The 7,358-nt window shown below is 43.9% G+C and overlaps 1 pseudogene; it reads left to right on the forward strand.

The window, feature by feature from the left end:
• The first annotated feature begins 483 nt into the window (after positions 1-483).
• Positions 484-6,012, forward strand: LOC139771973 (uncharacterized; annotated as a pseudogene).
• The last annotated feature ends 1,346 nt before the right edge of the window (positions 6,013-7,358 follow it).

A 7,358-nucleotide genomic window follows, 5' to 3' on the forward strand; every position in this document is an offset into this window, starting at 1 on the left:
AGGCCGAGCGAAGAGTCGTACGGCCAACGGCATGGTGCAAGCGGCGTCAGTGGTCGTCGAGCGAGCAGGAAGAGAGGTTTTCTGATTCCCGGACGGGTCTCACTCGTCTCTTGGAGAACGCGCGGCATTCTCGCGTGCGAGCGCGCATGGTCCTCCACGTCGGTGCAATCGACAACGGGGGGCGGGGTGGGTGGGTGGGTTGTGCGTGAAATAAGGAGTGCGTGCCGGAGTGTGTGCGTGCCCATTTTTTTCTCCCTCTTTCACTCGCGTCCTCCGCGCGCGGCATGTCCGCCGCACTTATACACTTATACACATACATATAGGTAGATACGAGGCGCGCGAAGGGAAAGAGCGAGCGATAGAAGGGAGAAGGAGGACCGCGGGTCCCCCCCGTAAGCGCGTTCGATAGTTTAATACATATACGTAAGTGCACTTCGCGATACGCGGCTAGACGAGATTGAAAAGAGGGGAGCGGAGGCGGAAAGAGGAGGAAGATTTTGTTGGTATCGACGCACCAACGACATTGATAACGACCGTGAGGTGGTTCCGGGCCCGTCATTCCTTGATTATCCGCGCCCTGCGTGTCCGTGAAATCATCCGGAGCACGTACGACGTAAGAAGCGGAACGTCAGTCTCCGGTCTGCATCTCTCCGGCTGCGCTCGCTTTTATTAGATCGCCCCGTGTTTCGCCCAGTGTTTCGCCGTCGCGAGAGAGGAGAGTCCATCAAGTCCCCAAGTAAGTTCAACGCACTTTCTCCTCCTCTTTGCTTCTATAACGATTCGACTCGCGGGAGGGTGGAATTAATCACAAATTGTATCTGCTTTTCGTTTGCCGGGCGCAAAGTGTGTTGGGGATATTTTAACGATTTTTTCTAATTTAACACATGATTGCACAATTTATTTTAAAAAATTACACACAGACCATTAAAACGTTTGGAGCAACAGATAAGAGAGATCGGTGATCGAAGATGTTCTTTTTATCAATTTTATCAATTCTTTAAACGCATTCTCGCCTATCTGATTCTAACATTTCTGCATCGCTGCACTAATGCACATTTCCGCCTACGAAAAGATTTTTTTTCCACTTAAAGTGAGAAGTTATTGGATCGTTATAGATCAGCTGGTTTTCGTTTGTAGATCGCTCGCCGTTCTCTGTCGCTGACAATTTTTTCTTTATCTCCCTTTCCTCGCGAGCTTTTTTCGCAAGCTTAAATTTCGTTGGGCCAGTAGATCGGTCGAGGATAATTTACAGGTCGACCAGATTACGTCAAATGTTTTCATTCGTAGCTCCTTGGCATCGTTAGACGCGGACGTCGTAATCGCTTCCACGTATGCAACATTTCGGTTTACGGTTTTCTTATCATCTTGTTATCGTCGTGCTCGTTCCTAATTCCTACTGGGTCGACCGACTGATGAAGCTAGAAGTCGGTGAGAGCGCTTAACTCACCCTACGCGAGAAATGCAAATATCGACTGGCTTTTCCCCTCGCGGCGCGATCTCACCCCAGCTACGAAACATCGATCGTTTCATTTTTTTTTCTCATTATCTCAATCATTTACAAGGGTAAAAATAGGTAGCGGAAAAGTGACAGACCTGCGATAGGATAAATATAAAATGACGAACCCAGAGGGAGAAAATAAAATAAATGAATAAATATTCTTTGAGTTGTATATTTGTATGTATATTGTATCAAAAAGTAAATTACGCAGGTATATCTGGAGATGAATAGTGTAAAAGTAAAGCCATTAAAAGAAACCAAGAGAAACTCGTATCAATCCTTGCAAGCGAAGCTTTGCGCTCGGCGAAACCCTGCATTAAGAAACATCACTTTTTTCGTCACTTGTATAAAAAAATCTGCTCGAAGTAGAAAAAAAATCATGTAATTTAGAGATTTTCGAATGCGCGCTGCGTTTGCCGAAATTTACAGAACCTTTTGAAAGTGTTTACGAACAATCGGCAGTAAGATCGACGCGGGATATGAAATATTATTCATAAATAGATCAGCAGAGCCAGTTACTTTGTAACCCAGCAACTCAGTTCTTTTATCTTAAATATATAAAAGAAGGCTACGGAGAAATAACGGTTGGGTTTATTTTTTTCACCACTTTCACGCTGACTCTTTGCCTTGAAACTTTCATGGCCGTGCGCTATGCTGTAAACGGCCAACGGTAAGGGTTAAGGAAATTTCCAAATACAGCTCGACAATGGCTCAACCATTTTATGTTTCGCGTACGAAAATGACAATCAAATTTCAGGAATCGGCAAAAGTTGCAATTATTAGGAACTGCATTTACTGCAGATGTAAAGCGGATGTAACGCGTTACAATTTCATTCGCGTAGGGCAATTTTATTGACAATAAGCTCGGGTGTGATGTTATCAATACAGTATTAACGCATTAAAACATTAGCGTAGTATTGTTATATATACTACTAGCTGTTTCAGTAATCACGATTCTAAAGCGACTGTAAGATTCTTCTACATATAGGTTTGATACACGAAATAATTATACTTGGTTGGGAAAAACTTTTACAATTACCTACATTTGAATATTCTGTTGAATACAATAGAATGCTCTTTCGACACACAATGTAAATATTTTGCGACGTCTCGCCAGTCTTATCGTATCTTATTATCGTGGTCATTTTCTAGTTTCGTATTTGTACAGACTTTTTCTAATCGCTTTCGGACCTTAAGATACCTAATCCTTTGCCACGCGAGTTCGAAAACAGCGTCGGGACTCACTCGGGACTGATCTATTTGGAATGACTAAGTAGATCAGCGAGAGGAATGTTATGCAGGAGAAAATAGAATTATTTTACCGCAGGCGTCTATTAATGGCCAAGCATATTATTCGTAGAATGAATACATTCGGAACGTGATCGTCCTGAAATGCAATTGATGCAGATCCATTTCCGTTTCGTAACCTTATCTAATCCTGTGGAGAGATGTTTCGTCTAATATAGATTATTATGAATCTCTAGATAATATTAGACATTATATGTATAAGAAATGTGTAACAAACGTGTATTTTTTATATAACTATTTCATACATTCTTTCAAACTTGGATTATGTTAAAAACAAAAGAAAGATTCACTTTAATTTGCGAATATCATTAATAGTCAAGGTAACAAAATTATACGATCGTGTCGTAAATTTCTCGACAAACGCGGGATTGTTCTTTTTGTGAAAGTTTTGTAAATTTTTATACAATTTTCCCAATTTTCGACATTATTTCTATTCGCACAAGGTCGACGCTGAAATCGTCTCAGTTTTAATCGCTTCTATCTGATAATCCCGTCAATTCGATATCGATACGAATGGCATTTTCGTTGTTTTTAATTCCCATTGCCGGAGAGAGAAGAAGCGTCGCGTGCAAATGACGAGCTAATGCATCTATGAACTTTGATCCCTAGCACGAGAGTCCTTATCGCTAGATAAATTCGGATACTTTTATTTTCCGACCATTTTTGGATATTTCCTATATGAATCATAACGCACAGGCAGGAAACTCACTCTGGCACCAGGGTGGGGAGAATTCGCGTGGCAAACAGGATTTCTGTCTTGTCCCTCGACAGAGATGGTCGAACTGCAGTCGAGCGCGTGTCTTTGAACAGGATGTGCGTTTGCCGCAGGTCCCAAACGCAGATAGACAATCATCCCGGACACCATGACTACCTCTCAACAGTACCTGCCTACGATGGAACAATCATCGCTCGAACCTGCTGTCCGTCTTCGAGCAGCTGCTGCACAACGAGGCGTTCACCGATGTCACCATCGCCGCGGAAAGCGGTAGGACGGTCAAGTGTCATAAGATCGTGCTGGCCGCGTGCTCGACGTACTTCCAGAATCTGTTCCACGGCCTGCAGGACCAGCATCCGATAATAATTCTCAAGGACGCTGGGTTTCCGGAGTACAGGCGATACTGGAGTACATGTATCGCGGCGAGGTGAACGTCGCGCAGAATCAGCTACCCGATCTGCTAAAGATCGCGCAGGTGCTGAAGGTGAAGGGCCTGGTGGAGGAGCACGGCAATCAGAGCAACACGGCGCGCGACCTTCGCCGCGAGGATACGTCGATGGACCCGTCGATATCGCCGCCGCCGGCTATCAGCACGAGCACCGGCGGTGGCAGCGGCGGTGGCAGCCACTCGTCACCGCCCGCACTCCACCGGCGGCTACTCCGGCCTTTACGGGAAATCCGCGGTCTCGCTCGACCGCGTTCAAAGTCATCCCTCGCGGGCTCGTTGCCGATTACGTGGCCGCTTCCGTTGCACTCCGCGGGCGCGGGTCATCAGCTCCCGACGTCGCTCTCCTCCTCCGTCCTCGTTGGCGGGCCCGGCGCCGGCGGGTACGACAACGGTATCGAGACCTCGCCGCTCAAACGCCGGAAGCCGATGATGCAGGCCGTCGTCGTCAGCCCTGCTGATGAACCACGACACGCCGATCTTGCGCACGGTGCTCGGCCCAGGCTCACGTTGACAGTTCGCAGACGATGCCGCTGCTGCAGCCGGACAGCCACGAGTCGGTGCACTATCGCAACGCGAGCAGCAACGGATCCGCGAACGACAGCGACAATCGCCGCAGCAACGACCTGTCCCACGGCGAGGCCGTCCACGCGACGTTTCCTACATGGACGAGGATGAGAGACAACCGTCCCCGCAGTCGTACGGCGGGGATACCGTGAGAAATACAGGTAGCGATAGCACGTCAAATAGCATATCAGGGATCGCAGATACGGATTTTTTTAAGTTATACACTGTATATTCCCAATATCTACGAAGTATAACGCCATCCACAAATTACCTCTTACGTCGTGCGAACAAAACTCAGAGGCAGATGATAGCGTTAGAAGAACTACTAACGTGAATACTGAAGGTAAACGAAGTATTTATAGTTAATATCACACGAAAATGAAAAATTATTTTTTTTATTAATAATATATAATATCATTAGTTATTTTATACATCATAATTATATTATATAATATTAATAAGATTATTATAACACGTGTAATATGTTTTTACTATAAAATTCGCAGCGGAGAATAATGTCGCGATTCAGGATATTAAGCTAGCTTGTATTCCCCGTTACGAAAATTCCATCTGTTTTTAGCTACACCGCACATATCCAATTTTTATACTTTAGTATTATAATGATATTAAAATTTTGCATACCTCGATAAATTTTAGATATCGTAACGACTACATTTTACCGATTTATCGTAGCTGCTCCGGACTGCGTGCCGCAAAAAACCAGAGTGGAAACGCTATAAGCAGTACACCCGAGAAGACATCCTGTCGGCGATCGAGGCGGTGAAGACGGGGATGAGCGCCGTCGCGGCGGCGCGAAGATACGGGGTGCCATCGCGTACGCTTTACGACAAGGTGAAAAAGCTCGGCATCCCGACGTCGCGGCCGTTCAGGCGCTCGACGAGCAACGGTGGTAGCACGGCCTGCTTCCCGTACTGGATCGGTGCCAATGCGAACGGCGCTCTTATACGACACAACCGCGGCGGTGTTAATGCCCTGTCCGAGAATGAGAACGAGAGCGGCAGCAGTAACATCAACGTCCATCGGAGTTTGGCCGCACTAGTGCCGCCGCAGTTTTTGAGACGACCTATGCGAAGGCAACGAAGGATACGTCGCAGGACCGCGACTCAATGTCAGACTCGATGACCCGTTGCAGCGCGAGTCCGTGATACGCTGCTCTAAGCAGAAACAGCAGCAGCAGCAGCATCAGCAACAGCAGGACCTGGATGATCAAGTAGAAGATCTGTCGGTGAGTCGCAAATCCGACGTTCCGGTGATAATACCGCCGTCCACTACATCGGTCGCGATTAAAGACGAGGCGCAGGAAGCAGGGCTTGATAGTAACGACTGCTGCGACTACAGCTAACTTTTGCGGCCTTAGAAACGAGAGTAATAAGATACGAGTAGTTGAGTTGCTTTTCAAAATTAAAATTGTCTCGCTTTAGATATATTTTGCCTTTTTTCTTTTTCTCCATACACTGAACTTCGTAAAGTTTATAATTGCGATAACGAGAAAGTCAATTAGGCATTTCAAAATAGCCATTTTTACATAGTTCTCATTAATTTCCTTAATTTCTGTTTCTCCAACAAACTGCGATAAATTTATTTTAATGTTGAGCTCCTTATTACTCGCATCTTATCACTCTATTCGTCGTATATAGTGCAGAAGATTTTTCTCTCGTATTTTCTTTACCGAATGTGTATTTCATCCCAGATAGAGTCGAAACAGATTTTGCAGAGTATCTGTCACAATTCGATCGGCAGAACATATGCGGACAATATTGGCGGAATATGAATGTGATTAGCATATCGACTGTAGAGAAACCGAGCAGTATCTACCATTCATTATCATAATCATTTAATCATTAATAAAATTATTAATCATAATCATTTAAATGATGCATTTTATTTTATGAATTCACGAAATGACAGATTTTCTGCCGGTTTCTTCTGGCAGATTATTGCCGTCAGATTCTGTCAGCAAGTTCCATTGGCAGAACACGAGATTAACGCGGACGTAATTGACAATCTACTTATATTTTACTCGAATCTGCTGGTAAACAGATTGCTAGCCTACTGATAACACTTTGCTGGGATGTTTATCTTAGTTTTCGGATATGCATTTTGATACAGCAGGCGAACGTAAATGTATTTATTCCTGTTTTAGCTTGTTCGCAAATAAGATCTAACTAATCATAATGCGCATGATCATTTTAAAAAAGTAAGTAACGATAAGCTGTTATTATTGCAAATTTATTGATTCGTTGTTCGTGATTCGCGATTCGCGCATAGTTTAGTGCTAGCCTATAAGGTATATTCGTCTGAAACTCTTTAAAATTTACGGTTTAAAGCAATGGTTTGCACAAAAACGTGTCGCCAGCCAATGTTCACTTTGGAGTTTTCAACACGAACGACGATGAGAAAAAAATATGTGAAAAGACATAAGATAAGAAAAAAACAGATTTAAAAAATATCTTGAAACTTCGTTCAAAAATATCTGTAAATTATTAGGTAAGATAAATACATCTGTAATTGGTATTATATACCGCACATCATTTGGGAATTTTTTTGTCTTGCGACATATTCTTTTGTGCGGCACACTTGTGTATAGCATTAAGCTTTAACAAATTGACAGCGAAATAATACGAAGTCCATGAACGAAATCTGACGCTATGTACAAGGTTTCCTCTTCTCTATTCATTATCGCGTGACGAGATGAAAATCATTCAATAGTGGTGGGATATTTTATAATGATAACGTGCCACAGAGCAATAAATGCAAGCAATGGAAATACTTTCTATGATGATAGATCTCGGTTGCCACTTTCA

Source organism: Temnothorax nylanderi, unplaced genomic scaffold (genome assembly GCF_030848795.1).
Source record: "Temnothorax nylanderi isolate EJ_2023f unplaced genomic scaffold, tnyl_v1.0 TNYL_tig0045_pilon, whole genome shotgun sequence".
NCBI lineage: Eukaryota > Metazoa > Arthropoda > Insecta > Hymenoptera > Formicidae > Temnothorax > Temnothorax nylanderi.